Source organism: Camelus dromedarius, chromosome 28, assembly GCF_036321535.1.
Source record: "Camelus dromedarius isolate mCamDro1 chromosome 28, mCamDro1.pat, whole genome shotgun sequence".
NCBI lineage: Eukaryota > Metazoa > Chordata > Mammalia > Artiodactyla > Camelidae > Camelus > Camelus dromedarius.
In genome coordinates this window covers 26,886,082-26,912,811 of record NC_087463.1, presented here as the reverse complement: position 1 = coordinate 26,912,811, position 26,730 = coordinate 26,886,082, and positions in this window count along the sequence as shown.

Sequence of the window (26,730 nt, the reverse complement as noted above, 5' to 3'; positions counted from 1 at the left end):
GAGACAGGCTGGATGACCATGTGGCTTTGCCTCCTGGTAGTGAGTCATTGAGACAGTGTCCAGCCTTTATTCTTGGGGGATGGGCAACTCCATGCTACTCCTTACACTTCCAACATTTTACAGCAGAAACAAGTTGTTAAGACAGTATCTTCTGCTGGTGATTCTCTGCCTGAACATCCAGCTTAGCCAACTGTATCCTCATCACTGTAGTTGTTGGGTTTGAATAAACGGGCAAATGTAGCTGTAAACGAATCCTGCAAATGACCTTGAACAGCCCGGGTCTTGGGCTCAGTCTTCTGGCCAATGAAGAAAACCCCAGCTTTGAGTGGCTGCATCCTACTCCTTTCTGGGTGTTCCCCAACCCATCTCACTGGAAAGCAGTATTGAGACTGTTCCCCTGCCCTGTGCTGTGGGTTTTCAGAGCTGCTTTGGAGACCTTCCTGCACGTTCCCTGGAGTCAAACACAAGTGTGTGTTTGTAGAAAGTTCTTCTGCAGGTGGGGTTGTTGGGTCCGAGAGCCTGCATGTTTTAAAAATTGAAACACATTCCAAATTCTGACAGTGGTTACTAGGTTACTTGTGGAGATTGTATTGGTGACCACACCTTTGAGTGACTGATGAGAACCCTAACATTTACGTTTTCGCAAACATGAGGTCTTTGTCAATCTGAGAGATGAACAACTGTATCCCCCTGCCGTGTAAGTTTGTGTTTGTCACATAAGGAGTAAGGCTGAGCTTTGTTCATGGGTTTGGATCCATTTTTACCTCCTTTGCATTTCCTGCCTGTTCACACATTTTGCCTGTATTGCTATCATGTTATTGATCCTTCTCTCATTGATTCGTAGAAGCACTTTAAAGTAAGGGCGGCAGGGTTTTCTCTGTGACATATGTTGTAAATAGGCTGCCTGTTTATTTCTTGTTTTTGGTCTATTTTGTGGAGCCCTACCATTAGAAAATTTCTATTTTTATGTATTATGTTTGTCATTCTGTTCTTTCACAGCCTCTGGATTTTTTTTTTTTTCTCCAGAAAGGAGATCTTCTTCACTCAGTGATTAGGGATGTTTTCCAGTATTTTTTTCTAGTATTCTCTTCTGTTGTTTTTGTTTTGTAGTGAAAGCTTTATACTATATGGAATTTGTTTTTATGTCAGTAGAAAGGTAGGTGTCAAACTTTGTTTTTTCAGATTGTCTGTGTCCCTGGAAATCTGGTTGAACCTTCTTTTTCTCCTTGGTATGAAATGACACCTGTATTATATACTAAGTCCTGGATATGGATATTTGGATCTATGTCTGATTCCCTATCCTATCCCATTGATCTAGCTGTCCACTCAGTTCAGCTGCTGTGACACTGACACTATGGAATTTTTTTTTCCCTGAACCAAGGGTCATTTGAAAGTAGGTTGCAGATATCATGATATTTCACTTCTAAACACTTCAGCATGGATCTCTTAAGGATAAGGATGTTCTCTTAAATAATCACAGTACCTTTATCACACTCAAGAAATTCAGTATCATTACAAACACTGTCTAGTATTCAGTCCAAATTCCTTTAACTATCATATCTCTCAGGGGTCCTTTAATTAATTAATTAATTAATTAAAAAATCACTCTTTTTGCCCTTCTGGTTTTATGGAGATATAATCGGCATATAACGCTGTCTACTCTTTTATGGGGGAGGGGGAAGTTAGGCTCTTTCAATGGAGGTGCTGGGGATCGACCCCGGAGCCCTGTGCTTGCTAGGCACGCGCTCTGTCACTGAGTTACGCCCTCCCCGCGTGCGCTCTGGTATGTTTTAACAGCCGGTGTGAGCAGCTCCTCATAATCACTCCTTTGTCACCACAGCAATAGTAGTGATATCACTTTATGGTTTTTCCTTTATGGATGTTTTGTCAGGATCTCACGACATTTTAAAATTAATTCAAGTGCAGTTGATATCCTCATGGCACGGACTTCCATCTAAAGGTAAAGTGTGGGGATTTTGTCACAACTAGACCAGACACAGAGCGTGCAGGCAGCGTCCGGCATGAAGCACGCGCCGGGTCAACGGTGCCTGGGACGGAATAAGCGGTCCCTGATGGCGGCCAAATGAGCTACGGAGACTGGACACCTAAGACACTGAGAAGGTAGAAACAATGCATGTTGACTATGGTAAGACAGGAAAGACGGAATTGGGGCAGGCTAAGGAAAAGTCTGTGAGGGTTTGGTGGCGACAGAAGCTTGTCTGTGAAGTGGGGAGGGGTAGCGGCGTGGAACCAAGACCACCGAGCATCAGACTTCATTTGCAGGTCATAGGGATGCTTCCCTGGAAAATACACATCATCCGGAAATACTATGAAAGATAAAAAAAGATGAAATAATTCATCCAGGTAGCTTAGTGAAAAGCAAAACACCCACAGCCTCACTATGCCACACGCACTCAGTGACCGGTAAACAGCAGAATGGAGAGAAGCAAGCTGGCTTGACGTCTGCAGGGTGTGTGTTTCACGGTACTGAGAGTTGCACCTGCTTTACTTCACTGTGTCTTAATTATTTTTCTGCAGAGCTGAGCCCCGACCAGCAACTCAGCTTCATTTTTTTCAGCACAGACTGTGGATTCCAGTCTCTGACGTGTTAGTAAGTACTCAACCAGTGTTTCATTGTGAAATGAAAGCGTTGTAGGTTATTTTGGTGTCTGTCTTTGCAAGGCGTAACTGGCAGCTCTGGACAGAACATGGCGCTGTGTCCTCTCTTCTGCTCGTTTGTGTTGAATCCAGTCCTCACGGTGTGATTTTCAGATTTCTTGCCCTGCTCCTCTGGCGTAGTGACTCCGTGGTCTTGCCGGTGGGCGTTCTCGGCTGTGTGACAGCAGTTACTCTGCTCTTGGCTCACCGTTACACAGAGTGACAACTCACCATGGCTGGTCAGTTTCTGGGGACTCAGGGTGGTCGCTGGCGGGGAGGATCAGGGAGAACCACTCTGGTGAATACGCTTAATTCTACAAATGTAAATTGAAAAGTGAATATTCCTGGACACTGTGGTAGGCGCAAAGGTTTAATGACAGTGACAGCGATGAAGTGGTCACATGAGCCTAGCCTCCTGCTAAGTACTTGAAATGCTTTAAATCCTGTAATTCTCAAGATGATGCTCTGAGAGGGGCATTCGTCTTGCATCAGTTTTCTGATTTGCAACCTGAGGAAGAGGCCCTGTTGCTGGAACGCCCATCACATGGTGAGTGGGGAAGCTGGCTCTCAGTGCTACCCTCTGGGGCAGAACCCCATCCATGAGACATGGACTTCATCTCAGGAGGCGCTGGGTGCTGCAGTGAGACTGTGGGTCCCTGTTCTGCACAGCTTGCAGCCCCTCGGAAGAGTACATGCCCTATCACAGGCCCTGACAGTCTCCTTGGTGGAAAGTCTCCGAAGTCAGAACCACATCTGTCATTCACATCATCACAGCTCAGCTGCCTAGCAGATGTCCTGGTATACGTTGCAGGGGTGAAAAGTGAGCTGATTTAAATCACAGTAAAATCCTGACTCAGAAAACTTAATTTGTCTACACATATTAACTAATATCCCATGGGATGGAGACACTTTATTTTTGGTTCTAATCTTGGAAAAATCTCCATCACTCATAGCTCTTTGCTGTGAAGCGGTGAGGCTGTTATTTTTTTTTTTTTTTCTGTGTGGGGTGTAGTATTTCCTTTTGTGGCAAGAGGCAAACATTCTTTTTCTCTATAAAAGCCCATCCATCTCTACCCAGTGCTTGGAATCCCACAGCCTAGGACTTTACTGGAAAATCAATTGGCAGCAACAGAAACGATTTTAAGACCTTGATTGACTAGATGATGAGCCACTGAAGCTGTCAGTAGCTGAGGAGAAAATTCTAGCTGCACAGAGATGGCCTCAAACCAAGGAAAATATGCTGATAAATGTATCTTTCAGTGTGAGAACTTGATATTCAAGAAAACCAGTGACGCCGCAGCCCATTTGCTCCGGTGGCTCTGTGTGAGTGCTTGACGAGCAGGTGGTCACGCCGTCCCCCACCGGCTGTGGGGTGCTTATCTTCCGTCCAGAGCCCAGCTCCCGGAGCGGGAGTTTCACCTGATCTTGAGTCCCTAACAAAAGCAGGGTTTCCCCAAGTCTGTGCACCGTGGTCTCTAAAGGCAAACGATGTCACTGTCGTCAAGAGAATTTACCTCAAGACAAGAATTGTTTTTGTTTTTTTTTTCAATGGAGGGACTGCGGATGGAACCCAGGACCTCATGCATGCTAAGCACGTGCTCTACCACTGAGCAATTGTTTTAAATTGTCCTTTCCAATGTGTCAAAATGGTGTCAGAGCAGCATCACTGATCAAATCCTTCAGGATTTGAACCTGGAGGCTGTCACGTGGCCACGCCTCCACCTCCTACTGGAACCAGAATTGGGTGAGGTGTTTCTGGAGAGGGTGTCTCCCTTCCCCTAGACGGCATGAAGTGAGAGGAGGAACATCTCAGTCTGCCTCCAAAGAGCACAGCCCTTCCCCCCACTGTCGGTCTGGAATCTGTTTATCCCAGAGACGTCTGCGACACTGGAATATAAATGTTCTACGAGGCTGTGGCCCCTGGCCGGACTCTGCAACGCTTTAGTACATTTGAGAAGCGTGGGCTGCTCTGGTGAGAATTTTAGGAGAAACCTCGATACTGGGGAACTTCCTGAGAAGAAGGAAGCGCCCACATTTGAAGATTGCACCCACGTCAAAGGGAGTCCCCGCCGCGGCTCCTGCGGGGGCGGCGGCCAGCTCCCGCGGGTCACGGGGCGCCGCGTGGTCAGAGGGAGGTGGGCCCGGAGGATGTGGCTCCGCCCAGGGGGGGAGGCGTCTCGGGCCCCATCGCGGTCCGTCCTGACGAGCTCCCAGCGCCGCTTCCAGGCTCTCCCCGTCGGCGTTACTCACCCTCAGAGTCCGGCTCTGCACCGGCCAAGCTCTTGTTTCTTTTTCTAATAGACTGATTGGCTCGTTTTCTGCTGAAAAGAGATGGCTTCTAACTAGCAGGTGGCTTTAATGTGAATGGGAAATGGCCCACTTGTTGAGGTCCCCAAAGGTCACTCACACGTGATGAGCAGGGGCAAGTGGTCCCACCCACACCCGACTCTGAATCTGAGACGGTGCTTTTTCTCTGCCTCAGAAGGTGGTGGGCTTGGGGGGAGGGGCAGCTCGGCAGTGGAGCATGTGCTTAGCGTGCTCGAGGTCTTGGGTTCAATCCCCAGCACAAATAAATAAATAAATACCTTCCCCTCCAAAAAAATTTTTTTTTTTAAAGTATAAAGAGAGTGAGGGTTTCCGCCTCAAACGGGCTGGAGACGTGGTGGGGCAGAGGGGTTGGGGTGCGCCCACAGTCCTGCAAAGCAGAGCGAGAGGGCTGGGGGCTCCTGCAGCCAGGAGGGAGGGGTTGATGTTCCCTCCGGGAGGGGGAGGTTGAAGGTGAGACGCGGCAGAAGCAGGTATTTCTTGGAGGAAAGCAGGGTGTGAACATCTCCGGGGATCTCGGGAACCTTCCTCCTTCCACCCGTGTTCTTGGGACCCCTGTGACGGCGCCTCCCTCCCCTCCTGTGCCTCCGTCTCCGTGAGGGTCTGGCACACCCGCCCTTCGGAGGGCGTTCCTGTCCTTGGTGCGGTGGCTTCTGCTCCACGGAGTCACAGGAGAGACGACTGTTTCGGGGCAGCTGCGGGAAAGGATGGCAGAGCAGGGGAGGGATGTGCCTCTGCCTGGTGCCAGCTGGGCAGGGTCTCGGCTGGGGAACGACCCCGCCAGCCTCCGCAGCCGGGACCGTGGGTTCGGGTCATCGCGGCCGGCCTGTGTGTTCCAGCGCATCCCGGGAGGTGAGGGCCCAGCTGAGTCCAGCTTGCTTTGGGTCTCAAGGGAAGATGATTCGAGAAGCAACGTCTACTGGTTGCAGTTGACAAAGAACAGAGGAGCGAAAGAAGCCCCAGCTTGTCTCAGAGCCGCCCGGACAGTGGGATGTGTGAGAAAAGCCGCGCAGAAACTTCTCGCATGCGTGTGAGAGAGCACGGGCCGAAGGGCGCGCGGGATCAGGACGAGACAGCCGTACAGCGGCTCGCACGCTGCGCTGACAGCTCTGCTGTGTAGGCGTTGCTGCCCGCGATTGTTGCCGTTACCGAGGGGATGGCACTAAAGTGGAGAAAATGGCTCATCCTGTGCGGTAAAGTCAGACAGAGGTGACGCTCTTTGCCCCGCAGGTACATCCAGGAAATCGTGGGGAGATGCCAGGCGCTTCAAGGGGGAGCTGCTGCTGGTGCCGGGGCCAGAGCCATCTCCCGGCTTCTGCAGAGGAGAAGGGGCTCTTTGCGCTGGACTGACACCCGGCGGGAGGAGTATCATGAGCTGGGGTGTCAGGAAGGCTGTCGGAGAGCAGCGGCAGATGGGGATGCGACCAGACACGGGGCCCGGAGGCCACGAGCCGCAGGGACGCGCGGGAAACGGAGGCCGGGGTGCACGGGGCTCGGCCCCCCCCACCCCCCGGCTCTGCCCTCGCCGCCCATCCCAGTGCCCCGTCGGTCCCCAGACCCGGGGAGACACTGACGGTTCCCCACCGGACGTGCGAGTGAAAGGCTATTATTCTAGAAACTGGGAATCAGAGGAGAGGAAAATTCTCCATCCTGCAGATTCTGGGCATTGGTTCCAGTTTGGATTACATTTCATTTGGGAAAATAAAGAAACGCGAAGAAAAAGAACACGCGGAAAATTCACACTCAGAACAGAAAGAAACCGCCCTCGGGTCCTGAGGGCACAAGGACGGAGGTGCTGTCAGCACGCGACCCTGATGGAGGGCTGGGGTCTGGGGGGGGGGGCGCAGTGGGGGAGGGGAGAGCAGGGACCGCCCCACGGGGTCCGCGCTGGACGGTGCTTCCATCACCGTGGCCTCTGGGCGTCTGAAGGGAGGGGGCCTAGTGTTACTCCGGGCGGTGGGCAAGGCCTCAGCCTCGCACGCAGGTCAGGGGCAAGACCGGGTCCCCCCTGCCAGCGCCCCCTCTTTTCGGCTCCCCCCGGCCCCACCCACGGCCCCTCTCCCACCAGGGAATCCTGTTTCTCTGGTTTAACTTTAAGCCTAAATCGCGTCTCTAGCCTCCCACCCCCACCGCTCTCAGCACTGCCAGGCGCTGGCTCACTCACCTGTCTGGAGGGGCTGCTGATAACTGCCGTGGCGCAGGGCGCTATTGGCCTTTTTTAATGAGAGATAAAGATTCTCCCGTGAAATGACAGGAAGGCAGTGAGCAGCCTGGCTTGGCCGTGGTCAATACACTCTGCCGCGAGGGCAGCAGCATCAGTTTCATCACCCATTGCGGGGGGCTCCCTCCTCACGCCCACGGCCAGCCTCCCCAGGAACTGGAGTACCGTGTGGGTTTGCTGGGGAGGACGCGGGTGCCCACCCGGTGCGGGGCCCACCACGGGGTTCAGGTCAATGCGTCCAGCGGCTCCTGACCCAGGACCCTCTCCGCACCTGGACTAACAGCTGGTGGTTTGTCCATCCCGACACGGTCCCAGCCAGGTGGAGGGCGGCCACATCAAGTCAACTATTCGCCACCTATTGTCCATGCACGGCCGTCCTGTGTTCGGATATATTTTGTTGAAATTGAACTTGTGTCCATTTGTTTCACAGAGGTCGGGTGACTGTGGAGGTCTGGCCGCCGGGCTCTGCAGGGAGATGGTTGGACCTTCGTGGACCTTCAAGTCACACAAGGATGAGGCGTGAAGAGCGGGGCCAGGTGTGAGCTCCGCCCACGGGCCCAGGACCAGTCTTCTTCCTGGGAGTGTGGGCTCTTCCTGACTTCACAGACAGCAGTCAGGCAGGGTTTGGGTGGGTGTGACCAGGGGTTCAAGATTTTCACCCAGAAACCGTCTGGCCAGGGGTCCTGGCCTTTCTTCCAGATGACCTCTCACTCCCTTTGATGGAGGCAGACACAAAACTCTCATAAAAGTGACAGCTGAGTATGTCCCTGTACTCCCTGGGAGGGCAGCAGGCCTGTCCTGGGTGTCTGTGGTGCCTCCCCCACACAGCCCCCCAGGAGGCTGGCCCGTGGTGGGTGCAGGACTGCAGCCCAGATGTCTGGGCTCTGAGATGGGCCCGGTTCTGAGCAGCCCTACCGTCCACCCCATGGGGTGGCCATGGCCACTCTGTTCTCTTAGCCACGAGGGACCCACTGGGTGTCTGGGGACTGCAGGTAGCATTGCAGAGTCTGGCGATTAAAACTATGATGTTTTGGAAGATTTGCCAAAGATCTGACTCTAAGTTCACCCAGGAGGCCCTGAGTGGACGCCCTGTTTACGACGGCCCCCGGCACCCATGGCTGGGTGGCATTTAAACCTCTGACAGCTTGTCTATACGAAGCCCCACTTGTGAGGGATTTATAACTCAACCATAAAAATCCACTCTGAGCTTAAGGTTGGCAGCAAGAACTCGTCTCAGGAGTGAATTAATTAATGAATTTGTCCTTTCTTTCATCAATTTGACTGACACCTTCAAACATGCCCCCTCGAGATGTAGTCTCAGCGGATCGCATAAAACAGGAGGCTGGAGGCTGGGCCAGGCCTCTGAGGAGAGAAAGCTCAGAATTACCAGAACTACAGGAAGATGGGATCGTGAAGATGAGGTCCTCTGCGGCCCCGCGAGGCCAGGACGGTGCTCTGAAGGGGCGGGAGGCTGGAGTGTGAGCCCGACCTCGGGCAAGGCCCTCCCTGCGCCCGGCAGCCTGTTCTGTCTCATGAAACCAGCAGAGGCCTTGCCGGGCCCTCTCCACCCTCCACGGCGTGCTTCTCTGGTCTCTGGGTGGGGGAAGGATCTGTTCCCGCCTTTTGCTGGCCCCTTGCACCAGCAGGGCTGCAGTCTGCCTGCGGGGAGTTGGGGAGAGGCCAGCCGGTGGTCGGCTGTGGGCTCGCCGGTCCGCTGCTAGGCCTGGCTGACCCCAACCCGACAGGGATCCCTGCCCTCAGACACTGGCCTGGGCTGGCCGCGCGCCAAGTCTCCAGGCCCAGCGTCTCCCCGGCAGGGGCCCCAGGGAGGACCATTGGTCTGCGAGTCCAGGGTGATGCTCTGCCCAGCTCACCTTGAGTGTGCTGAGGGTCTGGAGGGCGGGTGGAGGGGTCAGCCTTCTGCAACCCACCCCCCCATAGGGGGGACAGTGGACAGCCGCCCCGTGAGCTGATGGCTGTGGCAGGAACCAGAATGGCTCCTGTGTGATACATGAGACTTTCTGTAATTATCAAAGTGGTGACCAGCGACGAGCGGTGGGTCAGTGCGGTGGACAGCCCTGAGCATGACGTTCTCATTGATGTGGAGTGACAGTGGCCGCTGGACGAGCTGAGGGCTTCGAAAGCTTACACATCGGTCACTGGTCCACTCTGACCGAGCTCAGCAGGCGTCAAGGTCATGCTTACCTCCCGGCTTGCTTGGTGGTGCTGTGTCTGCTGCATGGGAAACGTCACCAGGCTCTTGGCCCACGGAGAAAGGAGCTGGTCCCGGGAGGCTTGTGGCCATGGAGGGCTGCCCGGCGCCCTCCCTCATGGTCTTCCTTGTTCAGACCCGTGTCGGGGAGGCCACATCCCGGGGCACCTGCTCCTGTGGCTCCCCCTCCAGCCAAGGGCACTGCACACCCTCCCCCCTCACTCTCTGCGCATTACTGAGGTCAGAGCCACGACAGGTGAGGGACGGGAAGGGCTGTGTCCTGTGCTCGGGGACCTCTCGCACCACGTGGACAGAGGCCACCTCATCCATTGGCATCCACGAGGCCACTCTGACAGGCCTGTGCCCCCTCCAGCCCTCCCTTCTCCCTCCTGGGCTCCTGAACTTGGCACTGGGCAGGCGGGGTGAGGACCTTGTCTTGGCATCTCTTGGGAAGTGGACTGCATGGCCCTCTTTGCCTCGCCTGGGCATCCCCAGGGACCTCGGTGCTTGCCCAATTCTCCTAAAAGTGCACTTCGAAGGCTGAACTGTCTCCCCTTCCTTGAGCTCCTGGCCCCTGGGAAGGGGACAGTCACCTGTCCTCCGAGGTACCGACTCTTTCCTGAGGCATTCGCAGTGGCCCACACGTCCTGTTCTCAAATTCTATTAGTATATCTTATTATACTCTCCTGAGTTATTTCATAGAAAATCAAAGGCAATTGTTCCTACAAATATTTTTCTCTTATGGCCAATTATGAGTCAAGTATGCTGCAAAAAGGAACATTAAAAAAAATAAGACTATTTTGGCAAAAAAAGGAAATGTTTACATTAACCTCTTCTAAGGACTGAGAAAAAGAAATGCAGCTTTGTATGGATATCATCCTAAAAGATCTGGTAAATATTTGCAATCTTTCCTTCCATGTAGATTTACAATCAGTCGAAGTATGTCACAGAAATAAAGTAAAATGCATGTTCATGCCCCCTCCCTCCTCATAACACATTAGTCTAAGAAATTGTCTAAAAGCAGCATGTCATTATTTCAGAGTTAAACAGTTTGCCGTTTTTATACAGGAACATCAAAACCATATATGCTTCAAACACCAAACCTTTTTTTAATGGCTTTCAGATAAAACAATTTATTTATGCAATTAACAACAACATGCAATTTCTAATAATTAGCAGATAATAGTTATCTGCAAAGTACTTTATAAAATTGCCTTTGAACTGCATTCGTTCTGTGGGGAATCACTGAAAATTGGACTATAAAATTACCAGAAAATGTACTGCATTAACAAGAATTTTCTGTATTCAGGTTCTCTTCAAATTTATGGGCTTGAATATTTGTAAACAGTTGGTTTCATAGACAGAAACCCTATCACCTCACCTCTCTAAAAGGGAAAAAACACATTTTAGTACATTTGGTTATTGTCGGATTTTTATTTTCTTTATTTTAACTTTGCTTTCTCTCTTCCCCACCCACCCCCATTATGAAGACATTATTTTGTTATTATTTCTTCTTTGAGAATTAAAAAAAATCCCTCATATGCCATTTTTATTGGTATACATCCATTCTTTGTAATTCCCTCTTATAAACAATATTATACATTCAGCAATTGTAAAACATTTCTATTAAACTGAGTCGTCTTTGAAGAAAGAACAGTAAAAAACATTAAAGAAATATGTTGAACACACATCAAGAGGACACCGAACGTGAAAAGGGTTTATTCTGCCCTTTCTTCATTTTTTAAGAGAAATTCCTAGTGCGTCATCACTCAGTGGCTCAAATTCGGTCTGTGGTGTTGGAAAATGTCCTTATTAAAGGCATATTTTCATCTTGTTTCCAGCAGAACATTCGTCGTTAATATGCTACCAAAACAATTCAAACCACAAATCCAGGTTTGTTTTTTCCAAGAGGACATAAAGCCGGGAAGGCTCATCGCAGTGGCTTGTGGCCTGGACTGGCTGAGACCCCACGGGCAAGTGTGGCCACAGAGATGCTCAGACCAGTGGGTGCTCTGTGGCCACGCCCCTCTCCCATGACCTTGCCCCCACCATCACCACGCCCTTAATTATGGCCACGCCCCTCCTCTGTGACCATGCCCCTCCCACCCACAGCCACTCCCCTCCACTGGGACCACACCCCTCATCTATGGCAACACCCTCCATTGTGGCCACGCCCCTCCTCTGTGACCACACCCCCCCAAGCACGTGCGCCTGGCCACCTAGACTCGGAGCCGCAGGCCCGGCCCTTCTGGCTGCCTCTGCCAAGGCCGCTTTGCCACTTACATCAGGAAAAGACTCCCCGTGGGACGGGCATGCGGCGTCCTGGGAGGAGGGATGGGAGCAGAGGGGCTCTCGGGGCCTCCCTGGGTGATTCGGCCCCTTCGCGCTCACTGGGAGATGGCTGGGAGAGAACCGGAGGGGACGCGTGTCAAAGGGAAGGCTGAAGATCTCGCAGAGGCGGTGTGAGCAGGGAAGTCGGCTCTCAGGGCGCCCGGAGGAGGGTTCTCCTGGGAGGAGCGGAGCCGCCCGCCAGAGCCGGCGCAGACCGACCGCTGCTGCGGGGGCAGAGAAACACAGGTGTGAAATTCTGCTCCAGTTCACTTTCTCTCTGGTGCCGACGTGGGGTCTCGGAGCCCACCCTCCCCGGGCTGGTGGTCCTGAGAACACGCTGGGCCTTTGGCCTGCGCGCTCTCATCAGTATAAACGGAAAGAGGCAAAGGGACCGACCCTCACCCCTCTGACCTGGAAGCAGCCTTTGTTTCGGCTGACTTCGCTCCTCTCCCTTGTATCCTAATGCACTTCACTGCCTTCTTTCTTTCTTCTATGACCTGCACAGGCTGATGGGTAGCACCACCAGGCAGGGTCCACGTCCGCGAAGGTCCTGATGAACTTTTCTTGATACTGTCTGTTTTGCGCTTGTTTTGAGGTCTTCCCACTCCCACACCCCTCTGCTCAGAATGGCAAACATCTGACTGCATAAATACAATTGCGTATTTTCTAAGTGCTTCAGTGACTTTAAAGTATTTCACATTATTCCAAACGAATCAAAGCTAGACTGAGAATTGGATGAGCAGAAGAAAGGTGAAAATGTTAAGAGAAAGGATTACTTCCCATTCTTCTAGGAAGCAACCTTTATGCTCCAGGAACGCATGTTATTTGATAACCACTCGAATGTAACAAATAACTTACTCAGCTGATACTTCCCTGGGAGAGTTAACAAGAGTGTCTGTGGAGTCTGGAGGACACCCCAGTTCTGAGATTCTTCTGAGTATATTTCCCAAACTGTCATAATCCACCCTCTTTGGTAAGAAGTGACGGACACCGCAGTGCAGTCCTGAGTGCTTCCTGGGTCACAGAAGACAGAGGTAGACGGCCAAGGTCAGTGTCCTCTGGCCCCAGCCTGTCTCCACCCCCACCAGCTGGATGACATAAGTGATCCGTCTCCATCCCCAAGGGTATGTTTTACCACGTGCTCTGTTATGAAGTCAAATCAAGAGACACAGCCTTGACTATGTACATGATGGCCTGGCTTCAAGACTGCAGTAGAAGTTTGAATATTGGTCTTACCACCTCAAGTTTGCCTGTTTTAATGTCTGTTGGATTTTTATAAAAATTAGGCAACTAGACAAGAGTATGCTTCAAAAAGCTCCATATAGACTCGTTATGTACTTGTTAACTACAGATTAGAAATTATGAAAACGCTGACAGTTTCTACTAGAGTGGGGAGGGGGACTACCACGGTGGCTCAGATGCACGGCTGGATATACTTTCATCTTTTCTACCAGTATTTTGAGAGCAGTTCTGAGAAAAGAACCATCTCCCATTCACTTTTGAATGTGCATTGTCCCAACCAAATTAGCGCTTTGATTTATATAATTATATTATTTAAGTAATAAAATACTCATATAGCCTTTTGGTTCGCTGAATGCATCCAATTACTCATTGTTCTCCCAAATAACATCCTTTTAACATTTAACGTTTTTTCCCCTATTTCCACCAAATTCTCCAACTGTCTACTTATAGCTTGTTTGAAAACATCTTTCCCACTCTGAAATTAAAATCTGATGCTGTCGGGGAGAACTCGGGCAGCCTGACTGCCCATCCCTGGTCTCACGGGTCAGGAGACAGTGACCTCCACGCGAAGAGATGGCGGGGCTGGGAAACCGAGCACCCTCTCTCCAGGGACCAGAAGAAATCTCAACCGTTCACTCGTTCATTCAACCAGCACTTTGTGTTCCCACGGTTGCCAGGCCCTGGAAAGAGGATGGAAGAGGTCGGCTTCCTCAAGGAAGCTCCTTGTTCAACCTGATGGGAAGTGATTGATCTTATCCCTGAAAAGCCGAATTTGGCATTTTAGCCCTTTCAGTATGGAAGCCGAGTGCTGTTCTCATGAGAGATCATTTGGATAGTTCAGCACTCACAGCGCACTCACTTAGCCAGACAGAAAGCATTTCTAAAAGTCAACTTTCAAACATATTTGAGAAAAATGAACGACTTGGGCTGTTAGCACTGAAGTCATTGGTGCGTTAGTTTCCAGAACGTTTCAGAGAGGGAAGAAGCCAGAGCGCCGCCTCTCCAAGGTCTCAGTCCTGTCCCGCCACCACCATTAGCAGGTACACTCGTCCAATGCCGAGCGTTTGTTCGCAACTGCAGTTGTACGGGATGTTTTGTGTGTTTGCTTTAACATTTGGTGAACACACAACAAAACCCACGTTTAAACTGGTGTTTCAGCTCACAGTCACACACATGCGGGTCACACAAGCAGCACTTCAGAGAAAAGCAGAGAGGGCACCCATAACGGGGCTCAGACAGCGAGCAGCGTCCGTGTAGCTGCCAGTGATGGAGAAAGTGGCTTCGCACGCAGTGGTTGGCACGGAAGTAACAAATAATGCTACTGCTTCCACTTTACAGATGGAGAGACTGGAAACCGGGGACTTTAAATGCCCTGCCTTTAACAGAGACACTGAAAGGTTTAAATACAAGGAGGAAGAGCAGAGGGAGGAAACCAGCGTTTCTGGCAGGTGGGCTGCTGGGCGTTTTGAGCGCTCTCATCCCCTTCACCTGCACAGCCGCCTGACAGGAGGGTGTGACCACCCCCATGCGAAGTCACATCCTGGAGACGGAGCTCCGGGTGCCGCGTGTGTCCCAGGACAGCTGTCAGACGCCCCCGGCTGTATCCGCCTCCCACTTCCGCGTCATGACCGGACATCTCGGACCTAAACTGTGTGGCTATTGCCTGTGGTCCTGTAATTTATAATCTTCCAAAATCAGGGCTTGCGCTGAGAGAGCTGCATGTATTGTATGTGCTCATGGGTGGAACCACAGATTAAAACCCCCTGTCACACCGGCTAATCCTGAGCCGTGGAAAATGCACACAGAAATGCACAACTGTCACGGAGGGGGCGAGGAAATCGAAGGTGAGAGCAGTGATTTTGTTTTCTTCGCCATCCCGCTCCTCGATCTGAGGAGGCGATCACTCAGCATGGTTGAGACAGCTAAATCACATCACCAACCTGCTCAAATTTGCCTGGAATATTAACTACCTCCCGGGACCATGAACCGTGTGACGGATCCTGGCTTCTCTCGGCAGGGTTATTGACATGTGTTCTTAAGATTGCGGAATGTTTTATTGACTTCATAATTATTCTGTGCATGTGGTTAGCTTGGTTTTATCTATGTGTAAGCTGATTTTATGCTCTTTAAAATGTAATAAAACTAAATTATCTATGATTCTCCAAGAGCAGAGAGGGTCTTAGAAGAGTGAAGGATTCTGACTTCTATTGTCTTGAGTCATTCATTTAAAAAAATAGTGAGTCCCCTCCATATGCTGGGCATTATATTAAAGATGCAGACAGATAGTGCTTTCAAAAAAAGTTTGTAATATAGTAGGGAAGGTGAGGAACGTAAAAAAAAAAATTGTATTTGCAGTGCTTGGAAGAGGTGCAGACTCGTTCAGAAATTTAGAAGCACGGCCAGGATTTTCTGGTTTAGATTCAGGAAGTGTTCACGAAGGCAGCATTTAACTAGATCTTGAAGAATATGTACAATTTTGAGAAGCAGAAAAAAAGCAAAAGCTTCCTGAGGGAAGGCGCAAAGGAGGAGAGCAGCTTCTGGGGGATGACGCTATGTGAGGAATACACTGAGAGTCACAGCTGGAGCCCCAGCTGGGCAAAGGTGGAGGGAGTCCCCATGGGTGGGGCGGGGACCCTCATCTCGTGAGGCCAGGATGGGTGAGGCCGGGGCTCAGGTCTCTGAGTCAGAGCAGCCCTGTCGGATGCCTGTTCTGCTGGGGGTTTACTGGCATCTACTCCTCAGGAAAGCCTCAACTTCTGGATCTGTGAAGTGGGATGAAGACAGCGCCCACTCAGTGCTGTTACGAGTTCTCAGTATGAGAGCGTGTGTTAGGTTCCGAGTGCACGTCGGACGCCCAGTCAGTCGTCACCGAGTGTGAGCCGTTTTTATCAAAGTTGGAAACATCGTAGAAAGAGAGAGCTGTTGAGATCACCAAGGGCGGGTGTGGGAGGAGGAACTGGTGTGGAGCCCACTGAGAACGCAGAGAAGACACCATTGTGGGTGGGAAGCGAGGGTTGTGCGGGCTGCCCAGGACCAGGGCGCAGAAGGCTCCAGGGGGCATCGCTCAGGGGTGCTAACCACTGTGATAAGGTCAAGGCCGGGGTGGACCGAGACATTTAATCAGACCTGGCACTCAGAAATGACTGAGAAGGAGGCAGCTTTTATGGAAATATGAGACGAAAAGCAGGTTGTAAAGGTTAAGTAGTGAGTTGGTGGTGGGGAAGTAACGCTGGGGAGAGAGGATGCTTGAGATCTTCGGTTGTTAGTGACAAACCAACCAACGGCAGGATGAAATGGGGAGGATGGTCAGGCCCAAAGGGAACGTCTGGGATGAAGGCGTCCTGAGTGGGGCCGAGCACAGCGTGAGGCGCAGCGAGACTGGCCCAGGGAGGAGGTGCAGAGGAGAGGATGGCGGATGGGCCCAGGACAGGCGGGGATCAGGACCACAGGTAGGAGGCAGTCTGGGGGAGGGGGAGAGAAGACCTGCAGGCAACTCCGCGCACTGGCAGAGGTGCTGAGCCGGGGGCCCGACCTGAGTTTTAGTCTCAGAGACCCAACCATCTTCCTGGCCTTGGACGCAGCTCCCGCGTCTGGGACATTCTACCGTCCACACGTTATGTTTCCATTGTCCTGTAACTGCTTCATTTTCCAAATGGACGCCCACATTCAGATTCCTGGGCGCCCCTCCCGCTGGCCTGCGAGACTGGACACCTTCCCTCCTGCGAGTCCCCACCCTGGCAGTGGGGGACAGCCAGGTGGCCCTGCGGCCTCAGGGTCAGGCAGGAGAAGCCGTGGTGGGGCAGAGGGCAGGGAGAGGTCCCCAGACTGAGGCTGGACTTGCTGTCTTCTGGGATATCGTTTTGATTTTTCAATAGCTTACTTGGAAAATCTAAGTCATAGATTCTCAGACACAAGCCTCTAACCCTGCACAGCAGGCAGGGACTCAAATAAAATCAAACCTGTGTTTGTATAAAGTCACCCTTGTGCCAACAGAGGCACCGCCCAGAGACTTTATCGGGGTTTCATTACGCAGCCGTGGTGACGAGTGATGCCCGCTTGCTCTGACCCATCCCCAGGCCTCTCCCCTCCCTGAGGAAGGGCTGGTATCACCTGGTGTGAGCCCCACGCCACCCCAGGGTTAGTTCCGGCGTGACCAGCCCACACAGGTCACCACACTAGCACAGAGGCAGGTGTGGTCCCAGCCACCCCCCCCATGAGTTACAAAGACCCCCTGTGTAACTCAGGAAACTCCAAGGGTGTAGCGGCGACCTGCCAGGAGCCGGGATAAGGGCCAGGCCCCCCTGGGTGAAGCAGTCACCACGCGGCCGCTGAGTCTCGGTTTTGCACCTGCTGAAGCTAAGACCAGGCAGCACGTTGAAAGTGGGGCTTTCCCTGGAATCAGCCCGTTGCCAGAGTGAGGCACCTGCTGTGACTGGACCACAGACGGATGTTTCACCCACACGGGGCCCCGGAGTAAAAGAAGACAGCACAAGGAAAAGCAGGGGTCCCTGATGACAGACTGTCGCTCTGCCCGGCGGCCCCGACATCTCCGGGCACGGCCTGACTCCCGAGCGGGGGCTGGCCATCTGATGGGCTGTAAGACTGCGCAACGGCCCCCAGCTACCCCGCAGCTGTGGAAGCGTCCCACGCACTCAAGTCACCTTGAGAGCTCGGTGCAATCTTGCATCCAGACAAACTGCAACACGACCCCCCTTCGAGCACGGCTGACGTGTGATGGGCTTTCCCTGCCTTTGCAGACGAGGTTCAGGTTTGGAGGCTGTGGGTGTGGGTGGGAGGAGTGGGAGGGTAGGGACGAGCTGCAGAAAAGGGGACCCTTTTCCTCCTGGGAAGTATAATAACGAAGCCTGGAATGTGGGCTGGGGACCTTTGGAGACGCAGAGCCTTGTCAAGAGTCAGAACGGAGAGGAGGGACGCGCGGGTGTCCAGGTCCCGCCCCCGCCCACTCAGCCCAGTGCCGGTCTCGGGGCTGCCGTGAAGGCGTTAGTAGATGTGGCTAAGCCTCCAGTCCGCAGACTCGAAGTAAAGTGGCTTGCCCTCAGCAGTGTGGACGGCCTCGTCCAACCGGCTGAATTCCTTGCGAGCAAAGGCTGAGTTTTCCTGGAGAAGAAGGGGTCTCCTCAGGACCCCGTGTGGGTTCCTGAGTCTCCAACTGGACGACCCCCACAATCACATAAGCCAGTTCCTTATGCTTATGTACCCTTATGTGTGTATATTCCATACGTAACTGTATTCGGGACCCGAATGTATAAAATGCAATCCCTTATATATTCATGTACTTGCATTCCCAAGATACATTTTCCAGAGAAACAGAACAAACCGACAATATTATACATATATGCGCATATGCAGGGGGCAGGTGGCCTGCGTGCCCCAGACTGCTAGCGTGATAACTCACGACCTTTGCTTGCAAGTGAGGTGCTGCTGTGACAAACACCTGGAACACGAAGTGGGTTTGGAACGGGATGCTGGTGGGGGCTGGGAGGACGCTGGGGGCACAACGGAAAAAGCCTCGATGTGTTGAGCAGACTATTTGTACAAAGACGCACTGTAAGGATGCGGCCAGAAAGGGCTCACAGGTGGCTTGCGGAAGCTGAACAGGAGGGCGCTGTGAGCCGGGGCTCAGGGGGAAGTGAGGCGCAGCTCCGCGAGCCGGAGGGCGGGTCTCCCATCCGGGGCCGGACTCAGCGGACCCGTGTCCTGCAGTTCTGCGCAGGCAGAACTTGTAGACCATAAAACTTGGCATTTAGCTGAAGAGATTTCCAAGCAAAGTGTTGAGTGTATAGCCTGGTTTCTCCTTTTTGCTGATAGTAAAATGCGAGAAGAAAAAAATAAATCGAGGGAAGAACTGCTTGATGCAAGGATGCTTTGGGAAATTCTCAGCCTATCCAGATAACAAAACACACTGAAATAAAAGGCTCACTGACAGGAGAGTGTGCTCTAAGGGGAAAGCTGAGGGCGTGACCGCACAATCTGCTGTCAAGACCTCAGAAGGATCAGTACATGAGAGCAGTCAGTCACGTAGAAGGATCTTGGAAGAGATTAAGGGTGTGGCCTGGAGCCCCCTTCCATCACACCAAGGGTGTCGAGGAGGCTCCCGCCTTGCCCCTCACTGTCTCAGCAAAAGCCACAGATGGAGCTGGGGTTACGTAGGGACATCCGTGGATGACCCTCTGCTCTAACTCTGCGAGTTCTGTGACATACACCGGAGGCCCACTGGAGTCTCAAGGGTTTTATATCAGCAGAAACTGCTAACTTGGGCCAAAAGGAACACAGTGTGTGAAAAGAAAGAAGGCTGTCAGTTCCCCAAAATTCAACAGACAGGAAACATAGTAATAAAAGTACTCCGCAGAGAGCAAGCACTCTCCTCCCTGAGAAGAGAAAAAAATGACTCAGAGGGCGGAGCTGCCAGGCAGAGAGCAGACCCTGGGCCTCGCGACCTAACGCCTCGATTGCCGGGACCGGGGACTCCTCCCCCACCGCCTCGTTTTCCCCCTTTTGAACCCAAACGTGTGTGCTTGGCACACAGAGTTCATCGCATCGCTGCGTTTTGAGTGGACGGCTTGCTTTCCAGTTTCACAGGCTCACAAGCAGGGAGCAACGTTGCCCCAGGACACCCAGCTTCGGACCCATGCCTGATGTAAACGAGCATTAATGGAAAACCGACATAATATTTTAGGAAGAGAAAGCAGACCATATGATTAAAAACCGCCACTTTTGTTCAGCAGACTTTGTCGCACGCTTACTAATTCACAGCGCTGCGCTTAAACGCACGGCGGTGCTATTTATTTATAGGTACTAGTTGCCACTGTGGCTTTTAAAAGCCAATATAAATGCAAATCCGCCACGACAACCTTTATGAAGTTTCATTTTGTTTTCAGAATAAAAATGAGAATCATGATAATTCTTCCCATAAAAGATTCTGTCATAATCCCACGTTTTTACTAAAGTTATCTTATCACCAATTAGCAGAGAGTCATTTACATAGAAATTTAGACGACTCTGCTCTCGTAGGAGCTTTGGGGAGTAAAATGCATCAAGCAATAGTATCTCATTGCACAGAAGAGAAGACGCTCGGGAGGAGAGAAAGGCTTTCCTAAGGAGACACTGTGCGTCAGCGGCCGGCTCGAGAGCAGAACCCGAGTTTGCTGAACTTGAGTTCTTGCCTGTGCGTCAGCTATCGCCAACTTTTTCTCTCATGACCTTGAGTGACATTGTGACTGGCCCCCACCCTCCAGGGAATCGGCACTCATATGTTGGGAATTTTTCATTACACAGAACATCTCCATTAGGCACTAAAACAATAAAACTCTGGAGTTATTATATTATACTGTACCCGCAAATGGCATAATTACAAACCAATCCCTAACTTGAGAATTCCAGAGAGTTCGAAGAGGTCAAATGTTTAATTGAAATGGAATATTTAAGCTAAATTGCCAGCGCACTACTTCAATATTATTGAAGTACTAATAAATACATTAAAAGACTGTTAGCAAAAGCACTTCCTGCTGAAGACTGATCGTCCCAAGCAGACCGTTAGCTCAGTCTGTAGTACGCAGAGAATGCTGCTTTAAGCTAATTAAATGCCGTGCATTTTTGATAGCACTTAACAATATGTGGTTAATTATTATTATGCTGGCTTTGTTCTATAGCGTTAATTATGATGAACTCATTTGGCTTTTGTAAGGACAGGAAATGTGTTGGTTTGGGGAGGTGCCGTGCTCACGGTGGTTTATTGTAATTTAGATTTAAATGAATAAACTTGGGGACTTTATATGAAAAACAAAGCGTGGTCTAAATAGGGTCTCACACTGAGACAAAATAAGAGTCGAGGGAAGGATCTTTGCAGGTTTGAATCTTCATAAAGCCAAGTTTGTTTGACATCAAAAAGCATCGTCTTTACGCAAATCACTATATGAAACACAGAAAAGGAACTGAGTCACACGGCGCCGACTCCAGGACCCTGCGATCGGAGTAATTTGAACAACTTCTGGCCCCTAGGATCAGATTATCGGAGCTTCTATGAACTGGCCACCCTGGTGCCTCTCGGGGTCCCCGCTCTCCAAGCTGGCTCAGAACTCCCTCCCCCACCGCCAGTCAGGGCGGGTCCCCGAACTGGGTCCAGCTGGAATTCCTTCAGGTGTCAGAGCCCACCGTGTTGGGACCCATCCCCACCCCACCCCCGACTCAGGGCTCCCAGCAGGCTTGGACCGTGTGCCCTTCACAGTGACCGAGTGTCTAGGGCAGCAGCCGGGCTGGGGAGTGATGGCAAATGGGCACAAAGTGTCTTTTTGGGGCGATGAGGATGTCCTTAGCTCAGGTGTGGTGGTGACTGAATTCCAACGTCAGTTTAGTCAAAACCATTGACCTGGGCTCTTAGAAGGGGCATAGGTGGCAGGCTGCGAATTGCCCAGCCACACAGGGGCTGAAAGCGGACGCAGGACAGAGGCCGTGCCTCTAGGGTCAGGTGAGAAAGGGGCCCCGGGCCCGCCCAGCCCCCCCCCCCCCCCGCCTGACGGAGCCCCCAGGGCTTCAGGGCGCACGGCTCAGGCTAGCGGCCAGGGCTGGGGGAGGGGAGGACCAGGTGGTGATGGCGGGCACCAGGCAAGTTCTCTTCACCAGCAGAGGGAGGGTGTGGCCGGATCAGCAGATGCTGCCCTGCTGGACGAGATGGGGCTGGAGCCCCTGGCCGTTCACACGGGCTCGTGGTCCTTAACCTCAGAAGCTTCTCATTCTTTCTCAGCTGTACGTGTTTCTACATCGTTTTAAGGAAGAATAAATGGAGAAAAGGGAGACCAGCAGGGTCTGAGGTGAGGACTGCTGTCACACAGGACGCTCAGGAAAGTGACAGGCATCAGGTTTGGGGTCTGACCTGGATTCACTCCGATTCCACCAGTTCCTAATCCTGTAACCTTGAAGAGTCACTTCATCTCTCTGAGGTTAAGTTTGCATATCGAGGAAACGGGGTTCATTGTCGCCTGGGTGAGTGTTCGCCACGATGAAATACGGTAAAGCGTGGCAGGCTCGGCCAACGTGCCGTGTGGTGTGGCGCCCGGGGTGCGGGGGAGGAGGGGTCACACGCCCCCTGTGCCAGGCGCTGCGCACACGATACTCTTCCTGCCGAAGTCCCGCCAGTCCCCGTCCTTGATTCCTGGAAGCAGTCCTGGAGCGCTGGTTAACGTGGCGAGGGGGGGGCTCTTCCCGGTGCGCAGATTGGTTTCCTTTGCGTTAAGCCCCACAGTTGGGTGGCAGCACTTCGGTTAATGGGAGCAGCTCAAAAACAACTTATGTGAACGTAGACTGTCGCCGGATGGCTCCGGGACATCACGGGAAGCTCTTTTCCTGTGCCCCGTATGGTTGGGAGAAATTAGCTCCGTTAGACTCCAGCGCAGGTACGCGCAGTGCGCGGCATAAATGAACGTCAGCTGGGGGAACACACTTGCTTGCCGTCTGACACAGTGGGACATTTCCATTCATCGGTACGTTCTTAAAGCGAGCAGAAGAGTCAGGATTTTACTGTGTCTGATAATGTGTTGTTGTTCCTGAAGTTCAGGTTTACTTCTAAACCATTAATAGTAAGCCAGCCCGCCCCCTCTAGTGCTAATCACCAGCAGAGAAGGGAGGGGAGAACGAATTTAGACTGCATGTTAGGCAGGAGAACAAAGGCGTCTCCCGCAGCCGCTGTGTGAGACGCCGCCCGCTTCCCCCTCGGCCTGCTCTGCCGTGTTGACAGAGAGAGAGCAAATGGCACGGTTAGAAGTGTTCAAAACGACAGCGACCACGGCCAGTACGCGTGCCCACCAGGGCCAGAGCGGCCATTAGGGTGTGGTCCTTGTAAGTGTTGCAAGAAAAAAATCTCATGAGCTACGCTGTGACTGTTTTCATGGAGACGGTGACATAAGGTATTAATTAAGGTAAAGCCTCAGACAGCACCTGCGATTTGGGGTTTCCGTGGAGAGGGCGGAGGGAGCTGCAGGCTCAAAGGGCGCTGTCTGCGAGGTTCCGAGCGAGGACCGCTTCCACCGTTTCACTCTTTCCCGGGATGCGTCAGCCCAAAGCGGCCTCGTCGCTGTGGCCTGAAAGAGTGCCAGCGCACGCTCGGGGGTGGGGGTGGGGGGGCGGCGTGTGCTCCAAACTCACGCAGACCTCGCGGCGGCTTGTAAGCAGTTTCAGACCCGCTGGCGTTTCGATAAGAAGCACGGGCTGTCACGGGCCGCTCCTGGCTTGGCTGTCGCTGCCCTGCCGCAGAGCCTCGCAGCTCGTCTAGGCGGGCTGGGCGCGGGGGAAGGGCTGCGCGCCAGCCAGCAGCACCGCAGCTCCCTCCCAGGCCGCTGGGTTCCGGCTGCACGGGAACCGGTGGCCTCAGACATGACAGCCGCGGCTTCTCAGCGCGAGTCTGGAAAACACCTGCGTTTACGTGCTGCCTCTCAGTGACGAGCAGCCGTGGAGGAGACCGTGGGAGGCCGCGGTGGGAATGGGTGCGTCAGTCACCTTTGATGGTGTCATTGCAGGACTGGTCGCTTAGGGGCACACGCCTGGGCCTGTCTGCACTCCACGAGGACGTCCCCCCATCGGATCAACTCACCTCGTGAGTCCACGTGACTCGGCACGCCTTTATCTGTGGGTGTCTCCCCTCCACTGAGGACTAACCCCTCGGGGCGGAAGCAGGACCTGTTTCTCCCAGGTCGGGGCTAAGCCGTCGCCGAGACTTGTAGTCACACCCAGCCGCCCTTTCCTGAGCGTGCAGAGCTTTGGTTCACGGTCGACGCCTGTGCTGGTTGGGGGAGGGCGTGTCGGGCCCTTACAGCTGCCAAAACAAAGCACCACCAGCGTGGGGGCTTGGACCAACAGGAGTGTGCTTCGCGCAGTCCTGGAGGCCAGGGTCAGAGTCAAGGTGCTCGCAGGGCCTGCAAAGGAGCCCTTCCCTGTCTCTGTCCAGCTTCTGGAGCCGAGCTGGCCGTCCTCGGTGCCCGTGGCTGGCCGGCGCCGACCTCCAGCCTTCGCTTCCATCACAGTCAGCGTCTCCCTGTGTCTTGTAAGGACGGCGATCGTACTGGGTCAGGGGCCACCCCTCTTCTTTACTACCTCAACTTAATGAGTCACCTCTGCAATGACCCTATTGCCAAATAAAGTCACATTCTGAGATATTTGGGGTCAGGGCCCAACGTGTCTCTTTCTGAGACACAATCCAATCCATAAACGCAGGAAACCGGCGACTAGCTGTGAGATGGCTGAAACGCTCAGCTATGGAAAGTCCCCCCCAGATCTTTCTTCCCGAGGTACCGCGAGCTGAGTATCTGGTCGGGGAAGTTGCACGCTGGCTGAACAACCGGTTACGGAAAGCAAACCATGCAACCTTCCCAGGGAAAGAATAAAAATAAAAAAGAGGTAGATTGGGATGGGTGCGAGTTTGGAAAGCATGCCTGAAGTATGAACACTATTTCTGTTAATAAAAAAGATGTTCGTTTGAACGGAAGAGAAGAGGTAAGGTGGGTGGGTTCCCGCCATGAAGCGACGTGCTCGGGGAGGAGTTAGACTCACGTGCTCGGGCGGAGCAGGCAAAGCAGAGCACACAGTGCTCATTGACAGCAGAGGCTCTGCTGGCGTTGGAACCTGTCGGGGAGGCCGTCCCTGCCCGGAGCCCCCACACCGGGTCATGTCTAGCAGCGTCCGGGTGTTGGCCCTGCTGGCTCCTGGGGGTTGGAAACATACTTGCTTTGCTGCGCAGCTCGTTGCGGACCCGGCACCAGCCTTAGGGCAACGAGGATCCCTGCTCAGCCCGGGGGCCTGGCATGACCCCCCCCCCGCCCCACCCCCAGGTGGACTGGCGCACGTGCACCCCGTCCCTGACGCCCCTCAGGGCCCCCGCCTGGTGGGCCTGCACTCGCAGAGGTCTGTCCACGCCCTGATCCCAGCGCCTGGGACTGCAGTCTTGTTTGGAAGCAGGGTCTTTGTAGGTGTGAGCGAGTGAATGAGTGAGTCCCTGCTGGTTTGGGTGGCCCTGATCCAGGACTGTGCTCCTGCAGACAGGGTGCTCGGGAGCAGACGCACAGGGAGGCGATCTGCGAGGGGGAGGCACTGCCGCCCTGAAGCCGGGCTGTCGGGCCCTGGGCTTAGGAAGACCCTGCACTGCTGTCCAAGTTTGTGAACTCTCACTAGTTCTGAACACGGGGCCCCATTTCCGTTTGGCACGAGACCCCCGATGCTGCATCCAGACCTGGTAGCACTTGTCACACTCGTCTCATTCCCGAGGAGTCTCCTTCCGTCTCTGCCCTGCTGGGCCCCCCACCAAGTCTGCGGGCCGGGGTCACGCCGCTGCTGCCGGCCGTCAGAAGGCCCCGCGGCCCACGCCCGGCTCGCTCCTCCTTGCTCCCCGCCCTTTCACTCTCTGTAGCCACTAGGACCCCCACATCACTCAGCGTCAAACACAGGAGAATCCTAAAAGTGGGGCCCCCATGCCTGTTGCCTGGGGAGAAATTAGATTCTATCTGCCTTTGGGGCCAGGCGCCCCTGGGTCCCCCGTGTTTGGAGGGTGGCACTGGGCCCCCACAGGCTGAGCGGAGGCCTGGCGCTCGCCAGGGCCGCTGCCCAGCCCTGACATCGGACCCTGGGGAAGACACCAGCTCTGCGGCTGGGACTCTCCTGAGCTCGCGGCCTCTGTCCTGCCACCTCTGTGATTTCTTACCATTACTCTTACCTCCTGGCAGGAGACAAGTAAATTTCTTCAGTTTTAAAAGTTTTGTTTGGTGTTGAGAAGATGCAACACAAATACGTAAAGCAGAACATTCTGTCCTTGTTATCCAGTCATAGAACATCTTGTTCGGGGTGCAGCCAGGAACACATGCACTTTTCCTGAGCGTCGGGGCGTGATTTCTCTCTACCACATGCTCCTTCACAGACAGTCCAACCGCTTCTCTTTAACTGTCAGGGAGGAAATATGAATGGCGTGGTTTCCCTTTATCTGCTGGCGCAACAGAAGAACGGAGGGTTTTTCCCCTCTTCCCTCTTAGGAAAACACGAGTCTGTAGATTATCTCTGGGGAGAGGCTGGGGTTGTTTTCATGGCTCCTTAATTTTCATACGTTGAGCAGGGTGTTCCCCAGCCACCCGCCCTCTCTTATATGGGCCTGTTCATCGGTAGACACTTGAAGCTATATCTGCAATTGCGATCATTAGTACGTAGCACTTCATAAATACCCCTTTAAGATGCGATTTGATACCTTCCATAGTCTTGGAGGAAGCAGGCTGGATACTCCCGTTTCCAGAGCGGCTAAATGTATTACAATAAATTTGCTTTCTCTGTGCTGCGGAATTGGAAACCTATAAGATGTTGAATAAGAAAATTGATACCACTGCTTATCTGTCCGAAAGCTAGTGGTGTTAGGAAGCCCAGTAATTGAAAAATGGATAGCATTGATATTTGAACCTTTTTATATAACCTTTGAAGTGTAAGCCTTTTGGGGAATAAATTGCTTTTCGTAACAAGAACAATGTCAGATCCCATATTTAGAAACCGTGCACTTAATTCATTTTCAGACGGAGAAACTCATGTTGTCTTGTTGGGAAAAACATTGCAAAATGGATTAAGCTTCACCCTGGAGAGATGAGAACCTAATATAAATAACTGGAGGCTGATCTTTATTAGTTACTGAGAAAATATTGCCGAACAGGACAGGCGACCTTCAATGGTGATTGATCTGGGCTAAGCATTGGCTACCTGGTCT